We start from the raw sequence: 16,281 nt of genomic DNA, 5'->3' as shown, positions 1-16,281 counted from the left end.
ATAGGTCATAGCACCCATTGTGTGCTTTAGGATTTTTTTCTTATTAAGTCAAAGTCATTATTTTGTGTTAAAGAATCTCCTCCACCAAGTCAGCGCCTCATACAAATGACAATCACCTATTGTTCAAGTCGGCCTCCAAACAATTGATGAAAAGTGAACAAGTCAACCTCAAAACAAGTTGACAGGTCAGCTCCTACAAACTGCTCATGTCGGCCCATTAATAGACACTCCAACAACTATATATAGGTGTGTATTCGACCCATTATAGAGGAGAACGAAGAACAAATCTGCAATGAAGAATAGAGGACAGAAAGTGATGCGAAGATCATAGAAAGGACAGTCAAAAGAGAAGAACGAAGAAGTATGTCTTGTCAGGGAACCAAAGTCTTTATGTTGCACAAATGATCCACAGAGGATCGAAATTGAAAGTTGCAGAACTTGCAGAGAAGCGGAAGACTAAAATATGTTTGACTATTTGTGGTAAGGGTTGGCTTCGTGGATGGAATGAGTCTGTCTCTGGTCTAAGGTTAAGAATGTCTCACTGTGATTTGAATCTACTAAAGGAAGAGTTCTTGACTAGGTTTTCCCCTACCTAGGGGTTTTCCCCTGGCTAAGCGCCTATATTTTGTCTCTTGTATTTTTGTGCTTTGGCAATAGTCTTCATGATAATAATGTAATAACTAAGAAGAAAAGAAGAAATACATAATCACAAGATATTTTCAAGTAATAGAGAAATCAAATTAATAAGAAGCCTTATCAGTATTGCCCTAGATTTCTCAACATAGGGTTTGGGGTTTGGAAGTTGGAGCGCCACGATAGGGCATTGTCAGCTTGGAACCCAAGGTGTGAGCTTTGCACCCAAGTTGGTGGGTGTGAAACCATGATGATTTTAGACATGTGATGGATGGAGATGGTAGAGGACATTGAGAGGAATCCAACGCAACGAAAATCATTGAATTTCAAGTTGTTTATGATGAGATATGAATTTTTGAAGTTAAGGAATGGCTTTTGTGGCACCTAGAGCAAGTCAGCGTAGTGTATTTGTCTGCCACATGGCATGTTGGAGACACCACGTGAGTTGTATAAATAGGAGTCACGTTGGAGGTCATTCCTCACCATCCCAGTGCATCAAAACATATCAATACATCTCTATAGTTGGCCGCAGGAAAGAGGAGGGTAAGGCGTGGAAGAGAGGGATTGTTTTGGGTGTATCTTTCCTTCTCTTGTAGGTCTGAATTGTTGTAGAGAAGGTCGCATTCCTTGAGGGAGAAATTAGGTTTGTTTTATGGTGAATATGTGTGGGCAACCTCTGTTTTGTTGAGTTGCAGAAGTCTGTTCACTACAGGTAGCCGAAAACACTTGTTTGAGCAGCGAACAAGGGAGTCGTTGGTCTGTTCTAAAGTTGGGAGATAGGTCAAGTATGTAGGAGAGGGCTAGAAGGCCTAGCCCTAGGTTGATTTCACCTGGGTTGATTTCTCTCTAAACAGGCAATGTTGAGAGGGAGGAAGAAGACAGAGGTAAGTCGTAGTTGTTAAGGAGGGTTTTTGGAGGGAGGGAGAGGAGTTGAAGCAGATTGTTGTTAGCCCTAACCAGAACCAAAACCTACAATAGTGAATCAAACCTATATCAAAGGTATGTAATGTTGACTCTGAGATTGTATCAATGCTAGGGATGGAGTCCTAGAGTGGACAGTTGGTATTGAGTGCCTTTGGACTGGTGGAGGACAACGTGTAGGTGACCCAAGAGTAGCCCTTGATCAGCATGTCATAAAGGAACTTGACAGCTAAAGATGGGTGAAGGATTGAGCCTATGAGTAGTTCGTTGATGGACAAAGGAGGCTACTAGAGGAGGCAGTTTAGAGCTCAAGTTTGGCCAACCAGAGGAGCAGATTGGATCAACGAAAGTCCATTGCAGTAGAAGAGACTTGCAGCAGTGATAGCAGGCAACCCTCCTCGAGTCTCTATGTGTTATTCCTTGATGGACTAAGGAGCAAATTGGGAGCAGAAGGACCAACATGTTACAGGGTATGACAAAGCAACTATGAGGTGCATTACATCAACTAAATCGTCAAATTATCTTGTATTTGTATTCTTGTACTTGGGGATATCTTAGGGCCTTTATCCCTGGTACGGGAGCCCTAGACTGTTGTATTATTCAATTGGATTAATATAACGAAGATTGGGTTATTGTACATAATTTGTGTAAAAAGTTGTGTATATATTGTGCATAATTAGATTTATTGTTGTTTATATTCCGTTGTGCAAAGTAGCTTCGTTGTGATTCTTGGTTTGGTAGCCTCAAAGATTTAAGATTTTATCGTAGACACCAGAGTTGTGCAAGAACAACATGGTATCAAAGTGTTTCTGAGCTACATTGAAGGACAATGAATCAGAGTGTGCACAGTGAAGTACAACTTAAGAGGGAGTTGGTCACATTGTAGGTGAAGGGCTCACTACAATGTTGAAGTTACAATTTGGTCTTCGATATGAGGACAGGTTGGAAGGATTATCCAATTATAGTCCATGGAAGTAAAGGATCAAGTTGGTCTTGTAGGTCAACAAGATCTGGGAGTTCGCCGAGAAAGTCATCAAGAAGCCAACTTACCCTAAGGAGCTAGAAGTACATGAAGAATTGGATACAAAGGCGAGATTGATCCTAGATCGTGTGAAAAACTCCCTAATACCACATTTGTCCAAGAAGAACACCACACATGCGATGTGGATGGCTCTTCAAACTTTGTTCCAGAATAAGAATGAGAACTGGGTGCTGGTATTGGAGGACAAGTTGAAGTCCACCAAGATGTTGCAAGGTGAAGGAGTGACATCGTATATGACGAAGTTGTCTCAAGTCAAATATGAGCTTGTTGTCATCGGTGTGACTATTTTAGATTCTGATATGGTGAGGATTGCTTTGAAAGGGTTCACCGAAGAATGGATGCCCTTCATCAAGGGGGTCGTTGCCAGACTAGAATAGGTTGTGGGAAACTTCATTCAGGAAGAGTTGCGAAACGAGAACCTTCATACGAAGAAGAAGACTTCAGATGATGACGTGGCAAGAATGAAGGGCAAGCACAAGGACTTGAGTAAGATCAAGCGTTTCCAATGTAGCGAGATGGGTCATTTTTCGATGAGATGTCCAATGAAGAAGAAGACAAGTGATGACGAGAAGAAGAAAGGGAAGAAGGTCGCCAGGATTTCCACTTCTACTGAGATAGATGCTCTCACTAGGAGATTGGAGGAGGAGGACTTTGCTTTGATCTCTCATTTCTCGCAGGGTACCATAGATGAGGCTACATGGTACGTGGATAGTGGGGCGTCTAAACATATGACAGGGTCACAAGAGGTATTCAAGACTCTAGTTGAGTGGGACTCGAAGTTGCACATGGTGTTGGGCGACAAGAGTCAGAAGGATATCTGAGGATCGGGAGTTGTGCCATTCAGGATGGTCTCAAGAAAGGTAATGTGAGTCCAAGATGTATTGTTTGTACCAGGACTCAAATATAGTGTGATATTTGTCTCAGCAATCGAGCAGGAGGGGTTGAGATGTTGTTCCAAAGTGGGAAGGCAAGACTCGGGCCTAGAGGCTCTAGCTCTGCAGGTGTGGTGATTGGAGTTAGAGAGCATGGTCTATACAGGCTGGCGAGAAAGACTATGGATCATGGGAAGAAGCAAGAGCACTAGCTGCAGGTTCTAGAAAATCAAGTGTAGGTGCAAGCTTTAGACGAGCAGGTACATGTTCTAGAGAAGAAGATTCAGGTTCCAAAGGCTCAAAGGGAGTCGAGTTCTAGAGGGAGTTTGCAGGTTTAGAGGGAGACTTTGCAGCCCAAGAAGAGTGCGTGGTCAATGGGGAGTAAGGGCGCTCCTACCGCTGCCAAGAAGGAATCATGGAGGGAGTGGAAGATATTTCAGGAGATGAAGAAGAAGCAGGATGCTTCCAGTGACAACGACACTTTTGAGAGAGGCATAGTCCATGCTACAGGGATTATTGCAGTTGTGGGTGTCAGGAGTTGGGTGAGTGTTGCGAGCAATGATGATGATGATGACGATGATAAGCTACTTCCTAGTCTTGGAAGTACCTCACTCACTAAGAGGGAGCATTGATTTTTGATAGCTTGGGAGGTACTCCAATCCCTAGGGTTTGGGGTTTAAAGGTTGGAGCACCACAATAGGGCATTGTGGGCTTGGAACCCAAGGTGAGGGCTTTCCACCCAAGCTGGTGGGTATGAAACCACGATGATTTTTAGACATGTGATGGATGGAGATAATAGAGGACATTGAGAGGAATCCAATGCAACAAAAATCATCGAATTCTGAGTTGTTTATGATGAGATATTAATTTTTGAAGTTAAGGAATGGTTTTTGTGGCACCTAGAGCAATTCGACCTAGTGTATTTGTGTGCTACAAGGCATGTTGGAGACACCACGTGAGTTGTATAAATAAGAGTGACATTGGAGGTCATTCCTCACCATCCAAGTGCATCAGAACATATCAATACATCTTTGTAGTTGGCCACAGGCAAGAGGAGGGCAAGGCATGGAAGAGGGGCATTGCTTTGGGTGTATCTTTCCTTCTATTGCAGGTCTAAATTGTTGCAGAGAAGGCCACATTGCTTGAGGAAGAATTTGGGTCTGTTTTATGGTGAAATATGTGTGGGTAGACTCTATTTTGTTGAGCCACAGAAGTTTGTTCGCTACAGGTGGCCGAAAACACTTGTTTTAGCAACTAACAAGGGAGCCGCAAGTTTGTTCTAAAGTTGGAAGATAGGCCGAGTATGTAGGAGAGAGTTGGAAGGCCTAAAGTTGGGTTGATTTCTCTGTAGACAGAAAGCGTTGAGATACAGGAAGAAGACAGATGTAAGTTGCAATTGTTAAGGAGGCTTTTTGGAGGGAGGAAGAGTTAAAGCAGACTACTATTAGCCCTAACCAGAGCCAAAACCTACAGTAGTGAATCAAACCTATATCAAAAGTATGTATTGATGATTCTGAGAATGTTTTGATGCTAGGGATGGATTCCTAGAGTGGACAGTTGGTACTGGGTGTCTTTGAACTGGTGGAGGACAATGTGCAAGTGACCCAAGAGTAACCCTTGATCAGCTTGTCATAAAGGAACTTGACAGCTAAAGGTGGGTGAAGGATTGAACCTGTGAGTAATTAATTGATGGACAAAGGAGGCTACTATAGGAGGCAGTTTGGAGCTCAGGTTTGGCCAACAAGAGGAGCAGATTGGATTAGCCAAAGCTCATTGTAGCAGACGAGGCTTGTAACAGTGATAGCAGGTAGCCCTCCTGGAGTCTCTATGTGTTGTTCCTTGATGGACTAAGGAGCAACTAGTGAGCAGATTGAGAGCAGAAGGACCAGCAGGTTACAGGGTATGACAAAACAGCTGTGAGGTGCACTACAGCAACTAGACCATCAGATTATCTTGTATTTGTATTATTGTACTTGTGGATATTTGAAGGCAATTATCCCTGGTACAGGAGCCCTAGATTGTTGTATTATTCAGTTGGATTAATATAACAAAGATTAGGTTATTGTACATAATTTTTGTAAAAAGTTGTGTATATTTTGTGCATCAGTAGATTTACTATTGTTTATATTCCGATGTGCAAAGTAGCTTGGTTGTGATTCTTGGTTTGGTAGCGTCAGAGATTTAAGATTCTACCCTAGACACCAGGGTTGTGGAAGAACAACAATGGGCAAGCTTCAAGCTTAAATATATTCAATTTTTTTCTTAACAAGATTATTCCTCTTATTATAATGTAGGAAGCATGCCCTTTCCTAATCTAAGAACATTACAATAAATTGAAGTCACCATACAACATTAAAGGAAGATCCTTTCATCTAAGAAACTATGGGTGGGGGATATCTATTTTGTCAAAGTCGTTCAAATCTTGCATCAAGTTCCAATCTCTTAAAATGATCCTTTTGCACAATGAAATATCCCACAAGAGGAAAAACGTGTCTTTGGAAATTTCAACCTTGGTGGGGGGATATCACTACCCTTATTTAACCATCAAATCAATGCCTAGATAACGTAAAACTATTTTAAAAAATAAATTTAGACTTTTCTTTTGCTCCACATTAATACACTCCCCTTCTAAGTGTGCATAGTGTAAATAATCCCATGTGCATAACATTTGTGAGACAAAAATAGTTTGCAAGGCATTACTTGCACCAAAAGCTTTGTCAATATGGAGGTGGATTTTAGGTGTCGTTCGCAAGATGATGTGATAGCATCCTCCCTCAATCTAACACTAACATATATAGTGGTTTCATGTGCAAATTCTTTGTGGGCCATCTTTGCTTGTTGTTATCTATGTGATGTTATGAACTATGTTACTACATTGGCATTTCACCATGTTGAGATTGTGTTCCACACAAATACTTTCTTAATTGTGATTATGTTTGCATGTGGTTTGTGCATAATCCCACATGCATAACAATAGTGAAAGAAAGATGGCTTACATGGCATCACCCACACCTAAAGGTTTGCTAATCCAAAAGTTGGCTTTCAATGAAAGTCCCTAGGGGATGTAATATTCCTTTTTACCTATTTAATTAAAATTTCTAGAAAATATCTTGAGAAATCACTACATAAATTTTTGCCAAAATATTAAATAAAAATGCAACTCGGAACCACAGAAATTGCAGATAAAATTTACAAGAAGCCCCAATAATTGTATTAATGTCTTCTGAGAGGAAATTGCATTGATAATTTGAGGAAATAACCTGGAAACACCCTCGGTCCTTGGCTCCTTGATTCAGCAATCTAGCCCTTCCATAATGGCAGCTCAATTTCCTGTGTAGTGTAATTTGGCCCTCCTGATAAATCTATCCGAACCTTTTGGAAATGATTCTTTGGCCTTCTGAAATTTATTCCTCTGGAATATAGCAACTCAGACTCTCCAATTTGGCAATTCAATTTCTTTATATGAATAATGCATCCTCCTCTTGTAACTGGAAATTCGGCCTCCTTGAATAATCAATTCAACCTCTTTTGCAACAATCAATCACTTGATTAGCTAGGGTGGCTGTGTAACCACCGAAACCAATCGCGACCAGTTAGGGTGTATGTTTCAACACCAAAACTGGGAATATTCGAGGGTTTCTCCCTCACACGGTAGCTACATGAACTTCTTGTCAATTCATAAATAAAATTTCACATATATATTTTCCTCGAATGTTCTCTTCTTTTATAACTTTTTCTAATCCAAAATACCATGGGTGGCATAATAATACCATGAGTCATCAAAATATCATGGATTTTCTCTATATAACCTTTTTAATTTTATTAATCATTTCACTTTTTTTAAGTTGTTTTTCTCTCCAAGTGAAAGTGAGCAATTAAATCATCCTTCTTGGAAAGGGACATTACGGTCCTCCCTTCCTGTGATTGATTTCCCTCGAGCAATCCAAAACCTGTATATCAATAATAGGATTCCAAATTCTCCTGTAGAATACTCCAGTATATGTCTATTGTACCATCCTAACACAACGGAACCCAATATTGCTGCTACCTTCTGCCATGCCGTGAAGCATCCCACTATGTTTCTGCTGCACTGGTCTGATATAGTTACAAACTGAAGATTCTATCACATGGAAACCTGTCACACATCATAAATATTTTTAATGTGTCTCTTCCCCTATGTCAGATGATCAAGCAAAACATGGCTCTTCCCTCTCTTATAAAGTTGGTCCAAGAAACAGAGAACTTGCTGACAATTAACAAGTAGTGCAGGAAAAAATTTCCCTACATTCAAGTGCAGACTAATGATCTGATTTGGTTTTTTCCCTATCACGCCCCAAAATCCAGATACATTGTCATACCAATAGTCCCATACATCACCAAAATGAATAGGTCTCTCCTCCCATGGTCCAATTGATTGCCTCCAGGGAAATGCACTTCTAAGCCACTACGCTTCCACAACACAGCCATCTGAAATTTTGATAAAAGTTGGTTTCAAATCAACAAGCATGGCTGCCAGTCCTTTTCAAAAACCACGTCCCTTGAATGCATCTACAGGCATGACAAAAACTCGGTCAAGCCAAATTATAGCCTTCTTCGAGTTTGTTAAGGAAGGTCTAGCATAATGATCTGTTGTTGTAGATTTCAAAATGAATTCCTTTTTCGTCCAGTCTTGAACTTCAAAACTAATAGAAATGGTACTCAAAACAGCCAAAATTTTCAGTGCATCTGAAGAAATTGAAATAGTAACTAGCCTAGTTGACCTTAACCACAAAATAGCATGATAGAATTCACCCTCTTCAATATTCATTCCCCGATAACCAAGATTATAGACTCCAACTCCCCCAACAGAACAGAGTGGTAGAGAGCTTCCATTTGTCTTCTCCTATTTAAACTCCTCTTCTAGAATTGCAAATCTATCCAATCTAGCCTTCACCTTAGACTCTAAACCAGTTTTTTCTGCTTAATGACACTAAGATTACCATCAGCATTAGAAACACTATTAGATGATAACAAAAAAGGTGCAGTAGAAGTTATATTTTGTTCCAGTTGGCTAGGTTTGAGATCCCCATTTTCAAAATAAATAGATTTATCAATGTCAGGTATTATACTGGAATCTCCATTCGCTTCATTCTAAACATCATACTCCGCAAAAACAGGAGCATGAATCTCAAAAAGCTGAGTCAATACAGAATATATCTCCATAATAAGCTGTATGATCTCCACTTTGCCATGCAAAAGTTGATTTAGAGATTTTGTAAATGCCTCAACACTGGTATTGAAATCAAGCACTTTTGAGGCTGGGAGCTTCTGGGAACTTTGAGCTTTTTTTACCATATATTCTAGAAGAGTAACAACTCCAGAAACAAGACTTTCCAGCTTAGGATCAGCAACATCAATTTGAAATTTAGCATCGGAGAGAGATATATCTTCCTCTTCTTCTATTGATCTTTTGGTAAACTGAGAAGCATCTTGATTATCAAGATCGTGAGAGGGCAAAGGATTTTTTAGCAGCTGCTTAGTACAAGAGTCAGAGCCAGTGAGAACGCCACCTGTCTGTGTCATAGCACGCTTAACAACTTCCATCACTTTATGTGCGTCACCACCCTCAACATGCACCTCAAAGATGGTATCTAGCCTTGCCTGAAGACTAGCTAAAGCATTCTCATTGGCATCATTTTTAGATTGCAAGGCAGTCAGCTCCTCTTCCACAGAAGCTAGCTTTTTGGATAGATCTGAACATAGTTGATTGGCAGACTGAAGTTCTGAATCCCTTTTTGCAATAGTCTCTTCCAAAGAGGTCTTATCTTCACCTCCTACAATGATTTTCTCACTTGAGACGTCCAATTTTCCAGCTGTCTGATCCATTTTCGGTGAAGGGAGAGAGGCCAACCTCTCCATCTCTGCAAAGTCATCCATCAAATCCACTTTTTCTGACTCCAGAGTCTTGTCACTTCTTCCTAAATCCTTTTCCTTCTTAATTTGAGATAGCTCTGAAATCAGAGCTGAGGCCCATGACTCTGCACAGCTTACCTCATCATCATTCCCATCTTCAGACATCGAGGTTAAGCTAGGTGGGTTACTTGCAGTTTGACTCCTCGGTCCTTCAATGTGCAGCTCAAGGGCAGGTTTTCTCTGTTTCTGATCATTATTTAAAACTTCCAGTTGTTTCTCGAGACTTGAGAGTTTACTTGCTGTTCTAGCACACAATGTTCTTGAAGCTTGAAGCTCGCCATTTCGCTTTGCCAAGGCCTCTTTTAGCATTTTTGTTTCTTCCTCCATGGCCAATAGGCGTTCTGTTAGATATTCAGATTCTTTTTGACCTTGATCTTGAGAATCATATCCAAAATCAAATGAATGAGAAACAAATGAACCACGGCCTTTGGTAAGCGATCGTCTTATCCAACATTCTCCCAATTCTTTTCCTAGGGTCTCAACTTCAACTTCATTTGATCCAATGTGGTAGGCCCTGGCAACTTTTTCCGAACTAGACTCCGAAGTCTTTGACACTCTGCTTATAACATTGCAATCTTTTTAACAGCTTCTAAATGCTGTTTCTTAGCTGCATCTACACTTTTCATACTAATATTATCTTCTTCATTGCGAATCAATGCATCTCGAACAGCAGCAGCATCATCTTCCTTGAATGCCATGTTATCAGTTCAAAACTCAATACCAGGGATGTCGTGTAACCAAACAGGAAGTTCCCCAATGTTCCATTCTGCACAAACAGAGGAGCCTATTCGAAGATGCAAATAAAGCCCAGCATTTTGAACAGGCTTCACAAATTTAACAAGATCATATCTCCCCGTAAGTTCTGTTAGATATTCAGATTCTTTTTTACCTTGATCTTGAGAATCATATCCAAAATCAAATGAATGAGAAACAAACGAACCACGGCCTTTGGTAAGTGATCGTCTTCTCCGACCTTCTCCCATTTCTATTCCTAGGGTCTCAACTTCATCTTCATTTGATCCAATGTGGTAGGCCCTGGCAATTTTTTCCAAACTAGACTCCAAAGTCTTTGACACTCTGCTTCTAACGTTGCAATCCTTTTAACAGCTTCTAAATGCTACATCTACAATTTTCATACTAATATTTTCTTCTTCATTGCGAATCAATGCATCTCGAACAGCAGCAGCATCATCTACCTTGAATGCCATGTTATCAGTTCGAAACTCAATACCAGGGATGTCGCGTAACCAAACAGGAAGTTCCCCAAAGCTCCATTCTGCACAAACATAGGGGCCTATTCGAAGATGCAAATAAAGCCCGACATTTTGAACAGGCTTCACAAATTTAACAAGATCATATCTCACCATAAAATTGTACTGCCCTCTAACAGGCTCGTGACCATTCCAAAAGGTTTAAGTCTGGATCACATCTGCTCCACCTTCTTTGCTCACAGAAAGCAAATGCAGCCACATATCTGGATCACTATTGTTGCGATACTCCATAGTTGAAATGTGAAGGTTATCAATGATTGGTTGGGTGGTCGTTTGCTTGATTCAAGCATGGTTGTGAAAGCCAATATGTGTAGCTGCACAGCCGCTTCCATTCATTCACAGACAACAACATCATAAGAGTAATTTCATGTTGCACGATGAGCCAAATAGGCAAGTTGTTTAACCAGGCACGAATTGAATTGGATATCCTTGTCGAGCACCTGAGGGATCACAAAAAACACTCGTGTGTTGCCAAAATCTGGATCTCTGCCAAATTCATCTGTCCCGTCATGTCAAGCGTTCGTTCTTGAGGAATTTTGACAATATTAAGGCACACCTCAATTTGTTGCATTACCAGGGGTCTATTGGGCCAATAGGTATGGTTTTGTCGCGTAGCCCACAACCAAAAACATAGATATTGTACTAGAGTTCCAAATTCTTTTTCCACCCCTTCTGGAACAGTAGGATCCCCTGAAGTTGGAATGCTGAAAACCCTTGTCGGGGGTGCATACATCCAAAAGAGAAGATTTCTATGTTTATATGGAACGAGAAGTTTCGCTATGATATTGGAAGTCTCATTAAACACACTAGAGAGGATGCCAAAGTAGGTGCGCCTCGGTAAAAGGCCTGAACCATTCATTGTTTGAAGCATCTTTTGAGGCTGCCAAAGCTGCTATCCAAAATTCAGGGTCTTGAAAGGCTGCAAAGATACTAGCAATTTTGAAATTTTATTTTTCTATGAGAGCAACCTTTGATAAAGCCAAAAAACAACTCGAGTCCCATGACTTGGGACACAATTACCTGAACCAATGGCATTTTCTCGGCAAGGCCACCAATATTTCCATACAGTGTAACTAACCAATTCATAAACAGCATTCACTGTTGCATCAAAAAATTACCCTGAGTTCAAACCAGAAATAGCTGCAAGGACCAATCGATGGGAAGTTGGGACCCCATGGCTTGGTCTTAACCAGAATGCAAAAGTATTCAAAACCTGTTCATGGAGCCCTTTAAAATCCGCTAATGATACAAGATCCTTTTGAAGTTTATGACATCTCTTTGAACGGGCTGCTATTATAAAGCTAGAAGCCTCGTGGGAATTATCCTGGCTGTAATGGCTCCGGTCATCTTTCAAAGTATGTAGATATTGTGCATCCTGTGTATACATATGGAAGATAATAAATATACCTATGCATAGATGTCTATGTAAACATGATTTAAAATGTCTAATTGTTATTTGGGAATAATATAAATATATATAAAGCTAGGTACATAGCCTTGTAAATCCTATTTGGCTATTATGACACATTTATATAAATATATATAAAGCTAGGTACATAACCTTGTAAACCCTATTTGGCTATTATGACACATTTATTATATTTCTAAATATTAATTAATCTATGCCTATTGATATAACCCTATATATAGTTCCACCTTTTAAAACTAGCAAGGCATAAACTCTTGTGGAGATCTCCTAATAACTCGATGTTAAAATTGGCAGTTAGGGCCAAACTCCATGTGGGTCTACTTATTTATGACAGCTGATATTTTTCTTGGATTCGTCTCGTCGAGAGGTGTAGGATTGATCTAAAGATCATCCGATTCTGACATGTATTCATGAAGATATGAATTTATTTGTGCTATGTGACAATTCGTCAAGGTTGGCCAGCAACCAAATTACCCCCACTCAACCTCAACGTTGCACCATAAATAGAAGTGGCCTTCAAGTCATTTGGACACATATCTCTTGTGATCCCTCTCTCCACTCGTTTGGGTTTTAGTGGAGAGAGTAGCCAAGAAGAGAAGTCTCTACGTTGCCCTAATCAAGATCAAATCACAGTCATGAAAGAAGCCTTAACGCTGTCATGGAGGAGAGGCTTTAATGCAGTGAAGAAGGCTTCCATACGCAGTCCTAAAGAAAGGGATCTAACCTTACCCTAGTCGCAGTAAGGAAGAGTCTTAGCCACAGAGATCTGGCCATTGTCCTAGCCCTAGATGCAGTCCCCTCATCTGCAGTCTCAAGAGGCCTCTATGCTGCCCTAGCCGCAGTCCTCAAGGGTGACCCTTACACGCTATCTAAGGAGACTCATAGCAGCTAGAGGAGGCTCCTAACCGCAGCACTTAAGGGTGCCCTAGGACGCTGTCAATGAGTGTTTTATATGCTGCAAAAAGAGGCACGTATACGCAGAGAAAGGAGGGTCATGTTATGCCCTAGCCACAGAGAATAGAAGGACTAATGCAGCCCTATAGACGCAGTTGAATGACTGTATAAAGGAGGCCTAATTAGCTATGGAAGACAGGCCCTAAACGCTGTCAAGAAAGGGCTCCTATACGCAGTCAATGTATGATCTAATATGCACTTAAGGAGAGCCCAGATCCACTGATGTATGAGGCTCTAAATCCACAGTTCAATTTGTGCCCTAGTCACAGTCTAGATGCTGCCCTACATCCGCAGTTGAAGAAGGCTCCTATATGCTGTATAGAGGAAGCCTAGTCATGTGTTCAGCACTGTTTTGGGACAGCGGATTGCACAGGAAGGAGTGCAAGGAGACAGAGCCCTAATCTATGGGTTGTTGGGTGAGTATAGGAGCTGGTGTTAGCCCTATACTCCTACATAGAACAGCAGCAAAGAAGAGGGACCTAGCTGCAGTGTTAGCAGCTTGTTTGGGTGCATGCTTAAGGGCTGGTACATGCTGCAACTTACCATGATGCCATAACCAGTGATGACAAGTGGAGGATGGTCTTGTGGAAGGCAAAGCTATTAGGCTGCTTTGAATAATAAAGGGGACAGCCTTCTCTTGGAGAACAATTGCAAGTTAAATCTGGGCAGATTTTGGGACTGTTAGGAGACAGTACTTTGGACCTTATTCAGGCTCAGTCTTGCTGAGCTAGGCCGCAGGCCATAGCCAGCAACATGAGGATATTAGAAGGACTGCGTTGAGGTTGATTCAACTAACAAGGAGCAGCATGATGATGTAAGGGTCTCACCTTGGAGAACCTTATTCTAGAAGCTTGATATGCTGCAAATCAGTTGAAGATTGAGGGCTGCTCTATCAGCATTCCGAGCTGCAGTCCTTGGTGCCAGGAGTATAACTCCATTGTGTCATCTTCATAGTGAAGATCTCTGATGTCTGATTTTGGCAAGTCAAAGTGTTGACTTCAAATGTATATGTACTATCTCTCTCTTTGTTGAACTATTGAAGATCATAAGAAGATTTGATCAAGGGTTTCCCCACATTGGGGTTTGTCCCTAGCTGGTGCCACATCTTGTGTCCTCTTGTCTTGGCTTGTTTTGTGCTATTTACGTTTATGTTCTATCTGCATTTTACTATCATGCTAAATGTGATTGCTAATCTGGAATTGATATTGAGCTAAAATGGAAAAATTGAAGTAAATTTCTCTTAGCATAGAACATACCTAAAATTAACACTCAAGCGATGGATTACATTAACACTACATTACATTACATGGATGACATTACCTTCAGATCAAGGTGTTATCTTAGGGACTATGCACAAACATTCATTCAAGAGATTTTCGAGAAGGGAGAGCACACAGATGTTTGTAGAAATTTTGGCACATGTCAATTCTAGAACAAGCCCTTGAATGAGGGCAGATGGCAGCAAAGGAGGGACGGAGGGACTCAATCGTAGAAAATTGATTGGCCAAAAAAACCAATCAACAGTGACAGGGCTAGGGGGACAGGGGCATATCTCTTGTTGATCTAGAGAGGCCAGGCCCTAACTAACCAGGAGGGGAATTAGAACAGTAGAAAAGGAAGGAAAGGAGAAAAACGAGGGGCGTGCAAGAAAGGAAAGGGAAAATAAAAAATGGGAGAGCGCAAGGAAAGAAAGGAGAAGACGGTGAGTTGAACAGAACGGAGCCCTCCTTTCATTTTTAGGCAATGTGACTTATTTTCGGGGTAGTGACCAATCGCTGGAAAAGGAAAACGAGTTAGTAACTGGCTGAACAAAGTTTCTTGGGTCCAATGTTGCGACCTCATGAGAATACACTGGGCAGTGTATAGCAGGGGTACTGCGTAATGTTCTTAGTGGCTCTTCCTTGCCGCGGTGCATGAAGATTGGGCATCTTTAGAGGCATTTTGCGATATAATAATCAGATTTTGTTGCTCTAATCCCTCTGTTAACTCAGCTGTAAATAAACTCAAGAACTGTTCATTTCCAGAACTCACTTTCTGAGATGTTCGACTGAAATTAATGTTCCTCTTGCTTATTCTCATCGTCATTCAGACTTGTATTAGTCTCTAGTAAATTTTGGGATTAATAGAAATCAGTCTCAGTGGTCAAAAGCATTTTTTCTTGTTGATCGAAGCCACTGTGTGTGTTATGGTGATTAAAATTGTGAAAATGTACCTACAGTAGCGAGTCACTGTATTGTGTGACAAAATAACTCACTTGGAAATGAACAGTGAAATCCGGAGGTTACCGTGGTGTTGAGACTTTTTCCTACTCGAGAGTTTACACACTTGCTAAAGGGATGGAGGATTACACCTCTAGAGTTCCCCTTATGCTGAAAAGATTGAGGTCTAAAGCTGCCCTAACCGAGATTTTCTCTAGAATCCCTCTCAGGGTGGAGATCAACCTCTGGAATCCCTGAAATAATAAAGGGTGGAAATTTTCTCTAGAATCCCTCTTAGGGTGGAGATTTTCTCTGGAATCCCTCTTAGGGTGGAGATCAAATTCTAAAATCCTTGAAGTAAGAAAGGGTGGATATTTTCTCTAGAATCCCTCTCAGGGTGGAGATCAAATTCTGGAATCCCTGAAATAAGAAAGGGTGGAGATTTTCTCTAGAATCCCTCTCAGGGTGGAGATCAAATTTTAGAATCCATGAAATAAGAAAGGGTGGAGATTTTCTTTGGAATCCCTCTTAAGGTGGAGATTTTCTCTGGAATCCCTCTCAGGGTGGAGATCAATTTTTGGAATCCTTGAAATAAGAAAGGGTGGAGATTTTCTCTAGAATCCCTCTCAGGGTGGAGATCAATCTCTGGAATCCCTGAAATAAGAAAGGGTGGAGATTATTCTCTGGAAACCCTCAATGGCTAATGGGTGGAGAAGGATTGCCTCTGGAATCCGATACAAGCCATTTCTATAAGCAGGGTGGAGGCGGAACAAACCTCTGAAATCCCCGGTCTAATCATTGGGACAGGCTTCATAAGCTAGGGGGTGGCAGTTGCACTGTTGGCAATCTGCCAATGGTTGGGAGGAGAATGATTGACCTAATACCATTGACCATTCAGTAGCCTTACTATCTTTGAAGTCCCCAATGCGTCAGAACTATCCAACTTCCTGTGTGTGGTTGCCTAATTACAGCACTATGTATACTTTCCCTGTACACCACATGCCTGAGT

General features: G+C 41.0%; 1 pseudogene; it reads right to left on the bottom strand.

Annotated features, from left to right (window-relative positions):
• Positions 1 to 8,570: 8,570 nt before the first annotated feature.
• Positions 8,571 to 10,274, bottom strand: LOC149141829 (filament-like plant protein 6; annotated as a pseudogene).
• Positions 10,275 to 16,281: the final 6,007 nt, after the last annotated feature.

The sequence above is a fragment of the Pinus tabuliformis genome, chromosome X (genome assembly GCF_031772625.1).
Source record: "Pinus tabuliformis cultivar Carrire ecotype Pingquan chromosome X, CPIR1, whole genome shotgun sequence".
Classification (NCBI taxonomy): Eukaryota; Viridiplantae; Streptophyta; class Pinopsida; order Pinales; family Pinaceae; genus Pinus; species Pinus tabuliformis.
Note: the sequence above shows the minus strand (reverse complement) of the source record. Positions and strands in the feature narration are given on the sequence as shown.